The sequence below is a fragment of the Juglans microcarpa x Juglans regia genome, chromosome 8D (genome assembly GCF_004785595.1).
Source record: "Juglans microcarpa x Juglans regia isolate MS1-56 chromosome 8D, Jm3101_v1.0, whole genome shotgun sequence".
Taxonomy (NCBI): domain Eukaryota; kingdom Viridiplantae; phylum Streptophyta; class Magnoliopsida; order Fagales; family Juglandaceae; genus Juglans; species Juglans microcarpa x Juglans regia.
In genome coordinates, this window is record NC_054608.1 from 22,281,548 (window position 1) to 22,294,558 (window position 13,011).

Below are 13,011 nucleotides of genomic sequence, written 5' to 3' on the forward strand. Positions count from 1 at the left end.
CACAATAACTACGAAAGCCCAATAAAGGCGGAGTAATCTGTGTGAATGACAAATTTGAACTTCTTGCTTTTGAAGCTCCAACTCTTTCTTCTCGTTCTCATTCACTCTCTTATAAAGCTCAGTCTCCCTTTTCTTAATGTCGTCGAGTTTCTTCTCAAGCTCTCTTTGGCTCCTTAATAGTTCATTGTATCTTTCCTAAAGTTACAGCTCATAGTCGTGATTACTATCTGCCCACTTGAAAAAATTGCAGTATGGTAATCCCTGATCTTTTTTTTACATATATAAAAAATGTTAGATGTAAATAATATTAATCATTATATTAAGAAACTTACACTACACATTATGTAGTTACCTTTGTGTTATACTTTGGACAACCTAAGAAGGGTTGTCCTGGATTTCGTGATTATTTTATAGGTAACGATTTATTATTGTTCGATATTTTTGAGGAAAATTCTAAAAAAGTTAAGAAGTTCAGGTAAGCGAGGTTCCTAAGCTAGACTTTGCATTAAAATAAAATGAGCTGAAGTTGATTTTTGAAAAATATACGTATTTGGTTGAAAATAAATTTGAACTACCTCAGTTATTTGTTCTGGATTACTCATGAGATGTTGGTTTAAGAAGAAAGTATTTTCTGTCATGACTGGTGTAGACATGAGCTTATTTTTGGCATTCTGCTTCTGAACTTCGAAAAAGAGAGCGAATATGAAATTTGTGCATAAATTATATTGTGATATGATTTTGTTCTATTCTGAAGATTTTCTGTACTCTGATATGATATGATGTGATTTCTAAAAACTTTTGGCATAACATTTTGTTTCAGTTTCTGATACGTTCTGACCTTACCATGGTGTAAAACTGTGGCCTCTGTTCGGGTTGGTACCAACTTTTCTGTTTCTGGTGCACCCACTTTGGAAACAAAGTAGTTTTTCTGCGTGGTCTTTCCTATGTGCACACTCGGGGCTCCGAGAATGAATAAGGGGAAGATTCACATTCTGTTTCTGCTCGGTTACCTACAGGGGTTTGCACAACCCTACCATGGGGGTTAAACATGGTATCTGTTCTGATATGATAAGATAAGATGTGATGTTTCAGTTTATGCTATGCCAAAGGGATTTTAATTTTGAATATTTTCAAATTTTTCGCTCTGATATTTTTGATAACACGTTCTGATACTGCATTTTGGAAACAAATACTCTGATTCTGCATTCTGAAAGAAAATATTTTGTTCTGTAAATGCTAATGTTTACACACTAGTATATATCCTCTGCTTACTAGTTGTTGATAACTCACTCCTTATCTCTATATTATTTTTCAGATAATTTTGATTGTTTAGCTGGAAAACAAGAGTATGAAGTTTTAGCAAGGTGTGATGATCATAGTGGAATAAGTGCTTGAGGATGCAAGTGCTTATTTGAGAGTCGTAGTTAGTAAACTAATTTTATTTTTCGAGTATTTTGATTTGATGAGTTAAGGATAATTTTGAGTTTTTAGAGGATTTCTAATTTATGTTATTGAGAATTTCTTTATTGTCCCCGTGGAGGAACTTAGATATTTGGATTGACTAAATGGATTAATATTTTATGGGATTTTCTGGATTTTATAGTTGTGTTATTTAAGTTGATTTTAAGTATTAAGAGCTAACTCTCTGGAGCTTTGGGATCGGGGCGTTACAGGAAGTGTCTTGGTTAAGGGTCACCTCATTCCCCAGAAACAATGTTATATCTGTATCAATCACTGCAAACAGTTGAAAATTATGAGACTTAGCAAAATGGAAACTAAACATGAGGAAGCGTTTAGAATGATCCTGATCGATTCTATCATGGGATTTGCTACGAATAGGTGGGTATTGATCTGCAACTGTGATTCTCTCCATAGTATTCGTAAGAAATGATATTCCAACAATAAATGCTCAAGTAGTTTCCCGTTTTGATTTCCACAAGGGACATAGAATATACTTCATTGATGTTTATAAAAGTAGAGAAGATATGAACCCTGTCTTTCTTCAGCTTGGAGAATTGGATTTCAACATGGTACAAGTAGCCCACCAAGAAGAGAAGATCTAAAAGAAGCTTCAAGGTAAAAGAGACATTTATATTTGATCTTGTAATTCGACCCTCAGCCAGAGGCCCAAAAAAGCTATGTGGTGATTTACTAAATATATATATATATATATATATATATATACACACAATTAGAAAGGTAGGGAATTTCTTTACTATAGTTCTAAAACTAATATTATTTCTTTGGCTCATACAAAGGTGGTGGAGGAGAATTGGCATTGTGTAACAAACCTCTCTTTCAGCTCCCTCAGGCAGTGGAGATCAGGTGGCGGCTGGGAAGTGAAGTAATGGAAAAGGGAACTATCAAGAGAAGGGGTCTGACTTGAAGAAGGGAACTAAACTGATGAAGACTTCAGGTTGACTGAGAGGCTTCTGTGGCAAGAAGCACATGGACTGGACTTCGAGCCAGGTCGATTATGTAGTGGGTTAATTGATAAGGAACCTGAGTTGTGGGCTGCAACGTTGCCTGGGCTGTTGGACTTTATCCTTTACTTTCTTTGCTTTATTTGTGTTGTTTACGTTGGAGTCCAGTTTGTACAAGGCTGAGGCCTTTTTTGCTTTGTTGTAGGAGTCTGTTATAATGGTATAGTAGCTGCAGAAATGCTTTATCGAAAAAGTAAATGAAAACCTAACTTTTCCCTTCTATCTTCTCTTTCCCTACTCTCTCATCTCTTTCTCGAGGCACCCCCTTCAAGGGAGTTTCTGTGTGTGCTTTCTATTATATGTTTGGGGTGTTACAAGTGGTATCCAGCGAGAATACATTGGTAGGATTAGAAGAAACTATTTTCTTTTGCTATTGTAGTTGGGTGCGTAAGATTGTGTTGTTGCTCTTGGTTTTCTAATGTCAAGATCGATCTCAATCTCTTATCTTACTTTGTTGCTCCTTCTGTGTTTGAGTTGGGGAACAGAGTTTATTTATGATCTGGGTGCTCTTCCCTCCATTGGTTGTTTTTGTTTTTCTCTTTCATTTTTGACCAAAGTCTAAACCATGCATGATATGAGTTTAATTTGTAATTCCAAATTAAAAGCAACTAAAACCATATATGAAGATTATTGAAACACAAAACAGAGAACTAACCCTTATATAAACTATTCAGAGTGCGAGAGAGAGGACCTGCGAGAGTGGTGACGCCATAGACGAATCCGTGGACAACTCTGACCGAGAATCGTGCGAACCGCTTTGCTCGATCCTTGCAAAGTGTCTCAGGTTGGAATCCATGGAGGGACGCAGTGAGGCGATGCCATGTTCCGTCTTCGTATGAGTTCGGGGTCCAACCATAGGAAATACGAACCACGACGTCAATGAAGTTGAAAGCTCCACCGATGTTTCTAGGGTTGAACGTAGTGGATGCAAGTCGTGGGAGTCCCTGCAACTGGTGGACGCCGACAAGGATGATTTGCGAAATTCCTGGGAAAACTTGGGACTCCTTACAGAGATCTTTGTAAAATTTCTCTCCCCAAGCCCTAATTTACCCAATCCACAAGAAATAATTAAGGGATGTGGCCAACAAATGTGAGAAAATACGAGAGATTTCACCTTCAATTCGGTAGATTTTGGTCTGGGGAGGTCGGCAATTTTACCGCTGAAATGAGAGAGAATCAATTCCCACCAAGGTTTTGTCCAAGACCCAGTCAAAGTTTGTACACGCATTAATATTTGGGCATTTTCATTTCCGGCGAGTTCTTTTCGTGGGAAAAGACACACTTATTACAACCAATTAGACAGGGTCGTAGTGATGTCGATGCATAAAGCAATTTCTTATGTCACGGACCCATTTTGTGGCATCAAGCAAGTATTTTCCACCAGCGTTTGTCTTGGAAAACAAAATGGTGGAAAAAGGCCTATTATGTTGTAGTGTGATGCGAAGAAAACGTTTTAAGATGTCCTATGAACTGATGTTAAATTGTCCCTATGAATTGACGCTTTATGGATGCACTGTTAAATGAAAAGATGATGTTAAGTTCATGCTTTTAAATGACGTTTTCCATGAATGAACCATTAAATGAAATGGACTGAAAAAACTGACATGAATGAATAAAAGAAATGACTGAATGAATGAATCATTTAATGTATGAAAATATGTAACAGCCATATGAATGAAAATGGTACCAAAGGAATGAGTAGATTGCAATGCTGGGTAAATAGTATTGGTAGAGCACCCAGTGCTGCCCCTGACTAAAAGGGATTCCGAACCTATGGCCACGGGCGGAATCCAGGTCCAAAGGAAGACCGCTAACCCCAACACACGAGGTGTAATAGTGTGTACTAGCCAAAAAAAATGAAACATGAAAGTATGATTATTTGTTAAAATGTTATACATGAAAGTATAGTTATTTCTTAAATGTTTATGCATTGAAGTATGGTTTATTCCTTAAACTGTTATGCATGAAAGTATGGTCAAGAATTAGCAAAATGTTTATGTATGCATGTTTTCAAAAGAGAAGAATAGATGCCTAGTATGTTCACTGCATGGTGTACTACTTAATGAGTATTCGGCTCACTTTTATTTTAATTGTTTTGAATGTCTAGGTAATGATGAAAAAGCTGCAAGGTACTATTATATAGGGAGAGGCAGACACTTAGGACCTTCCCTAACCAGAACAGTTATGTTTATGGATGATGGGTTATGTTTTTATGAACGTATGGACTCTGAAAGTCTTTTACGGATGAATGTTCAAATAGAATGTCCGTTAGGTGTTCCCTTTATTAAATTAAAAATTAGAGTACACGTGCGTCATGTTCATGCCGACCGCATGTTATTAAAGAAAGAAAATGAAAGGAAAAGAAAAGAACAGGCATGTATGTCGCGATCTCGCCCTTTCCAGGGCGGGGTTGTGACACTCGAGAAACTCAAGGCCATGGTTCAATGGCCTTTACCTAGAATCATTAAAGGCATTGAGAGTATTTTTGGGACTAACCGATTATTACCAAAGATTGATTAGAGGACTAACCGGTTATTACCGGAGATTCATTAGAGGATATGAAGCGATTGCAACCCCACTACAAGAATGCTCAAGAAAGATGGATTTCATTGGAGTGAAGAGGCAAAGGTTGCATCTCACAAGTTGAAGGAGGCGGTGACCCAACCTCCGTTATTGCCACTACCCAACTTCTCTATACCACTTATGATTGAGTGTGATGCATCTAGCACTGCAGTTGGATCCATTTTAATGCAGCAAGGGAGGCCATTGGCATTATACAGCCAAGCCTTAAAGGTTAGGGCCCTCTCTGTGTCTACGTATGAGAAATAACTCTTTGTTCTTATCTCGGCAGTCCTAAAATGGAGGCCTTATCTATTGGGGAGGACTTTTGTAGTAAGAATCAACCAGCAAAGCCTAAACACATGTTGGACCAAAAGATCGGGACACCAATGCAACAAAGGTGGATTAGCAAACTCCTTGGTTATGATTTTGTGGTGGAATACAAGAAAGGGTTGAAAAATAAGGTAGCAGACGCACTGTCCAGAATGGAGACAGGAAAGGATGCTGAACTTATGTTGATTACCTTTCCTAATGTGGAGTGGGTGGAGGAATTGAAACGAGCCTATAATGAGGATGCACACTTGAAAACCCTCCTTGAAGATTAGTCACGGGGTAGTTTGAGTTCCAACTATTCCTTAAGAGAAGGTCTACTGTTGTATAAAAATGGGTTGTATATTCCCAACAGTGAGCAATTCCAAAACAGGCAGCTGGAATTATCCCATAGCAATCCATGGGGAGAACAATCGAGGTACGAAAAATCTATTCACAGGATGCGGATGGACTTCTACTAGCCCGAGATGAAAAAGGATCTAAAAACGTTTATTAGGGCAAGTGATCTTTGCCAAAGAGTCAAAACAGATAACTCTTTGCCAAGTGGTTTATTGCAGCCATTACCCATCCCCTCCCAACCGTGGAACACATAACGATGGACTTCATCGACTTCCAACTCCCACAACTATAATAGCCTATGGGTTGTGGTCGACTGTTTGACTAAGTGCAACCATTTTGTGCCATTAAAGCATCCCTACACCGCAAAGACAGTGGCTGAACTATTTCTCAAAAATATATTCAAGTTGCATAGCTTACCAATATCTATTGTTTCTAACAGGGACATCACTTTTACCAATCAGTTTTGCCAAGAGCTCTTTTCATTACAGGGGGTTCAAATGGCAATGAGCACTGCCTATCACCCTCAGACAGATGGTCAAACAGAAGCAGTCAACGAGACCATGGAGAATTAGTTGAGATGTCTTACGGGTGACAGACCAAGGGACTGGTCCCTATGGATTCCCCTTGCTGAGTGGTAGTATAATTTCACTCATCACTTATCCACTAAGCTAACGCCATTTGAGGCACTCTATGGCTACCCACCACTCCGGATCCTAGATTACATCCTTGGCATAGCTCGTGTGGACTCAGTAGACTAGACATTATGCAACAGAGACCACATCACCAAGCTTCTCAAACACAACATACAACAAGCCCAAAATCGCATGAAGAGGTATTCAGACTTAAAAAGAAATGAGTGGGTATTTCAAGTGGGTGAATGAGTTTACCTCAAGTTGCAGCCATACCGTCAAACCAGCATAGCCCACCATTGTAGCCTCAAACTTGCACCTTAGTTCTTTGGACCATTTCAAATTCTGCAGAAGATAGGCAATGTTGTGTACAGGCTAGATCTCCCGCCATCATGTTGGATCCACCCAACATTTCATGTGTCCCAGCTCAAATTGAAGATCCGATTTAAAATCACGACACTTCCAACCCTACCACCGATTGACAGCAACGGAGTTATACACCCAGAGCCAATCGAAATCCTTAGCAAGCGCATGAAACAAAGTAGGGAATAATGCAAGAGTAGAGCTGCTTACCCATTGGCACGGCTAGGATGAAGCGAATGCGACTGGGGAGGTGTACTCAAGGCTGAAGGAGGACTTCGCCCACCTTGCGCGCAAGGTGTTTTAAGGGTGGAGGATATGTAACAAACCTTTGTTGGAGCTCCTTCAGGCGGCGGCTGGAAAGTGAAGCAGCGGAAAAGGGAACTATCGAGAGAAGGGGTCTGACTTGAAGAAGGGAACTAAACTGAAGTGAAGACTTTAGATTGACTAAGAAGCTTCTGTGGGAAGACCAAATGGGATGGACTCCGAGCCAAGCCATTTACGTAGTGGGTTAATTGATAAGGGACCTGAGCTGTGGCCTGCAACGTAGCCTGGGCTGTTGGACTTTATCCTTTACTTTATTTGCTTTATTTGTGTTGTTTACGTTGGAGTCCAGTTTGTACAAGGCTGAGGCCTTTTTTGCTTTGCTGTAGAGTCTATTATAATGGTACTGTAGCTGGAGAAATGCTTTATCGAAAAAGTAAATGAAAACCTAACTTTTCCCGTCTATCTTCTCTTTCCCTACTCTCTCATCTCTTCCTGGAGGCACCCCTTTCAAGGGAGTTTCTGTGTGTGCTTTCTATTATATGTCTAGGGCGTTACACATTGGAGAGTTGAGCCTTGCAAGGGATAAGGTGATAGAGAGTATCCTATGGACAATTTGAGTATCATTTCAACCTCAATTTGGATATTTGAAGAAGATTTCCACAAGGATCCATGCACTGATAATAACAATAGATGACATATATGATATTTTGCATGAACTTGAGGTCTTCACTAATATAGTTGAGAAGTTTGTACTAATGCAGTAGTATATCTCTAATATTGCTTCATCAATAGCTTATCGTTAACGCAAATACTTATGTACCCTTTGTGATGTAGGTGGGATATCAATGCAATGGAACAACTTCCTTACTATATGCAATTATATTTCCTTACCCTTTACAACTCGATTAATGAAATGGCTTTTAACACTCTCAAGGAAAAATGACTCAACACCATTCAGTACCTTAAAAAGGGGGTATGAGCTTCAGTTCTATATATATTCAGCATTATATACTCTAGCATTTGTTGTATATTATAACTCTTCTGCTTCATTGATCCACAATAAATATTTTAGTGGGCAGATTTATGTTGATCTTATATGTTGGAGGCAAAATGGTATTACTGCAGAAATACACCAAGCCTTCAAGAATACATTGAAAATGCATGGATTTCAATATCAGCACCACTTATACTGGTGCATTCCTTTTGTTTTTTGGTCACAAATCCCATAACAAAGGAAGCATTGGATTTATTGGAAGACTATCCCAATATAATTGGTTGGCAGGCAATAATTGTACGACTTGCAGATGATCTCAAAACATCTAAGGTTTGCAAACCACACTATCCCAAATCAATTCCGAAACAAACTAAAACTATCAAAACAGTACAAGAAAATCTATATTAAGAGCTACAAAACAAGTCACTAAAATGTGAAGTACTGGAGTAACCATCGTCTAAAAGTAAAGCACATGAAAAATAGTAGCTACTACAATCTATGTCTAAATTTTGTATTATATGATAGATTTCTAATTAATATAATATTAAAAATAGTAAAGCACATTAAGCTTCCAACCACACCTGCATAAGGGGCATTTTTCATATAATCCCTTTCTTCATCACTCTTAGGAGACTGCAATGCATTGAGCTTGAAATATGGGGCCATTGAAGTACTTACCGGCTTTGTCTTCGAGTCCATGTTCAAGCATCGTAGAACTCTCATAGATACTGCTTTTGAGTAAGGTGAGACAATATTTAAGTGGTTCGGCAATTTGCCTACGTCTACTGAAGCGAAAACAACTGATTTCAATATGTTTGTATAAAATTACAAACACTCAACAAACAACCTCTCTATCTCTCAAATGGCTCTTCTCTCTATTTCCTCACGCACACAGAGAAGACTACTTTGTTGTTGCTCTACTGTGTTTCACTTCAGAAGGCCTCTCCTATTTCTAGGAGAGGTTTGTACAACTGTATGGAGGAAGTGGGGTGATGCGGCAACAAATGGAATAACTTTCGGTGCACATGGCACCGAAAGCATTCCAGCAAAAAAGCAAGAGTACTCCACCCCATGTGCTGGTTCGGTGCACATGTGGGTCATTTACATCATTGACTCAAGACTCTTTTCTTTGTTCCTTTTTCTTTTTTAAACTCGGAGACTAGATGCGTCAAATGATAACTCCAGTCGTACTTCACAAGTCCTCATTATATCTAGCCCCTAACGAAAATGAGCCCGGCTATACGTCAGCCGCACTATCGGCACACCTTACATGGTGTTTTTTTTTTTTTACTCAACACATTAGGTGTGTTGCGGCTACAGCCAACAGTAGGCTGATGTAAATAATTTTTCATATGTTAATTATATATATATATGAAATATATATAGATGGAAAAATAAATTAATGAACACACCAATCATATCATATTATTATATTCATCCAATCTAATAATATACATACTAATATATCAACAAAACATTTGAGAATAAAGTAATATATCCATCAATCATAGTAATATACATCGTAAAGAAATTTGATACAAGTTTACAAAATGTAGTTTGATAGGAGTTTCGAAAATGAAGTTAACTTTACAAAATCATATCATATTATAGGTTGATCAGCATGTTTCATATTTTTTTGCAGAATCAATTGAGAGGATAATAATTGATTTTTTTTTTTGCGCTGTTGTTTCAGTTGGTCTATATTTGCGCAAAGTTGGATTATCCACTCTTTTTGCAAGGTTTCTTTGGCTGTATTTTCCAAGAATGACACTCAAATGACCAAATTCTCTATGCAATTTGGGTGTTCCTTGTTCAAAGAAACCTAAGGAGATTAAAACGAGGTATCAGAGATTTTTAATACACAGACTATGGCCTTTCTGGGCAAATAATTTTGTGGTAGATCCTTTCACCTACAAGTCATGCCAAGAAATATACATATCAAATTTAAACCGAGTGAAAGGATTTTGGAGCAAACATTAGTGTAATGTAGTCTAATTACCAGGCAACTTGTCAATTCAGTTCTCGGACAAGGATCTACCTTGGAATTATTTGCCCAGAAATGCAACAGTACGTGTATTAAAAATCTTTGATAGCTCGTTTTAATCTCCTCACGTTTCTTTGAACAAGGAACACCCAGATTTCAAAGACAATTTGGCCATCGTTGTGCCAACTTGTAATATGAGAATTCATCTGCAAAAATGCTAGAAGCTAAGACTAGAATAATGAATATAAAGAACATAGAAACCCAACTTTTGTTGAAACAGATGAGGATACCATAAAATTCTAGAACAAAGCCAAATGGAGAAGAGATTGCGAAAGAAAGTGGGGAGCTAGGAGGGATCAGGGAGAGACCACAAGTACGCTATAAGAAGACCCCATAATGAAATTGCAAAACAAAATAAGAAGCACAATGAACCAGCTCAAAGCATAAGTCAGAGTCAAAGCCAAAATGGGGGTTAGATGTAAGCATTAGAGCATTGGCGTCGGATTGGTCTTCCCATTCTTCAAATTTTGACTAATATATAGCTTTTTCACTTTTAGCTAATCACTTAAAACTTGAAGTCTACTTTGGATTAGCCATCATACTCTCTATAATAATAAATTATTATTATTTTTTACTTTTATATTTCTTGAATTAATTTTTATTTTTTTATTACTTTTTGATTTTTTTTTAAAAAATCTCCAATAACCTCCAACAATCATATTCATTTTGATTTTCACAATCCAATAATTTATAATATAACAATCATATATGGTCTTCGTTATATATTGTATAAACTGTAACAATCATATACAATCCAATAACAATAATATTGGATTGCTACAGACTACAGGAATCACTTCGAAAGCATCTAATAACAAGATACATATATATTGTATAATCTATAATAATCTGCCTGCTATATAAGACAAAAAATATATAACATCACTGCCTGCTAAAAGATAGAAAGAAAATAAAACAATCTCATAAAAGACAAAAATATATAACATCCAAATATAAAATTTCCATCACTGCCACAGTACAACATTCACATATAGTTGCTGCCCACAGTCACAAACACCCATATTTGTGATCCAAAATAACAAAAAGCCACAAAATAGTATAGGCAATAGTTGCTGCTCAGCCACATGTATTTCAACCACATGTGGCTGTCCAGCTACTAATTGCACAAAAAGTAGTTTCCATCCTTGATTCGCATATAATTGAACAAAATCAGTAATGGAAACAACCAAACAGCATGGTTTCTCAAAGCATTTTAAAATTAATCAAACAACATGGTTTCTCTATAATGGATGCTCTATAACTTGGCATGGAAATGAGAGGGACTAAAGTAATAGATGCTCTATAGCTTGGCATGGCAATGGCAGGGACTAAAGTAATGGATGCTCTATAATTAAGTTGTTCATAAGATGTTCATAAGCAATGGCAGGGACTAAAGTAATGGAAACATTCGCATATAATTAAGCTGTTTGTAAACAAACACTTAGTAATGGCAGGGACTCTAAAGTGTTTGTAGAGATTCATAAGCAAATACTAGGTGCTCAAAAGTTGGTCATAGAAATTAGTTTTGGCAAATAATAAAATGAAGGTTTCAGTAACCACAAAGAATTTTTTTTTTTTTTTTTTTTCTTTTCTGGGATCACCTTATAGACATGAAGGTTTTAGTAAAAATTGGATCAGACATAAAAGCCTATTTGGGCAATTACTGTGTGGAAGAAAAATTATATTGACAAGCCCACTTATCGACATTTAAGCATTTCACTAATGCAATTCAGTCTCCAACTTCGGTGACTAAAGGTTCATAGCTCCAACCTAGACAAGGCATTTTTACCAAAGGACCAAAATGCGGAAGAATAAAACAACAAAAATATTTCATTTCATCTGATATCTAATGAAAAATGAATAGTTATACCAACAAGTACATTTGCTTGCATTCATAATTGTTAGGTTTAACTAATTGAGCTTCTGTTATATATATCGAACTACAAAAATGATATAGTCGAGACGAACATTCTTAAAATTAATGTTCTATCGCTCCGTAGAACATTTCCCATATTAAAAAAAAAAAAAAAAAAAAAAAAAAAAATCCTACTTTTTTATTTTTATCTCTGTTAACAGCAAATTAATTGATTATTACAAAATCAAGACAAATCAAGAAAACCCAGAAAACATGTCATCTCATATACCAGGTTTCATCCATCAGGAATAAAATCCAAGCACAAATTTCACAACCCAGCAACGGATGGTGAAAAGGTTGTACTGAAACCTACATGCTCTCAAAATATCTTTATTGCAGTACCATTATTGCATAAAACTTTTTATAGGTAATAGTTTGTTTTATTGGGTTCATGAAAATGAATGTGGTTGGTACATGTCAGTTTCATATAATGTCAGAAGCAATCAAATGAAAATTAGGGGTGTAATTAATATGTGATACGGCTCATAAAATTAATACCGACATGAAATTAGTATATCTAGATTTCATATAAATGAGTTCAGGTTGAAACAGGTTGATCCGTTAAGACCCAAGTAATAAAAGAGTAAACCCCTTTAATATAAAATCAAAACATAATCACTCGTTTAAATAAGATAATGAAAATCATTTCTTCTCTTTTAATTCTCAACCATTAAATTTAAATACGAATAATAATACACTTATAAGTCTTTTACAACTCGTTCTCAAGCAATCAATAAAATTGTTTCATTCTAAAAAGCAGTAGTTCTACCAATCACTATACCTAGAGGGGGTGAATAGGTGTAATCTAATTTTTAGGTCTTTTCAAAATAGAGACAAACAAACAGTTAATCAATTAACACAAATAATCAATACAATGATTTTGGTCATGAAGTGAAAACTCATTTGAAGAGCTTCTTCAAATTCTAAAACCACTCCGAGTGTAAGGCACCACCTAAAATCCACTATAAAAAAAGTTCATTACAATCAATTTAGAGACACTCACAAAACCTTTGTGGTGGCTAAACTTGGCTTGCAATATCACAAGTGACCCACTCTATCTCTACAAGCATGTAGTGCCGGAACTCCGACCT

General features: G+C 36.7%; 1 long non-coding RNA gene across 1 annotated transcript; it reads right to left on the bottom strand.

The window, feature by feature from the left end:
• Positions 1–9,477: 9,477 nt before the first annotated feature.
• On the bottom strand, positions 9,478–10,341 carry LOC121243624. Its single transcript, XR_005936203.1, has 2 exons — positions 9,961–10,341; positions 9,478–9,871 (listed from the first exon to the last, which is right to left on the bottom strand). It is a non-coding gene; the product is annotated as an uncharacterized LOC121243624 (long non-coding RNA).
• Between the last annotated feature and the right edge of the window lie 2,670 nt (positions 10,342–13,011).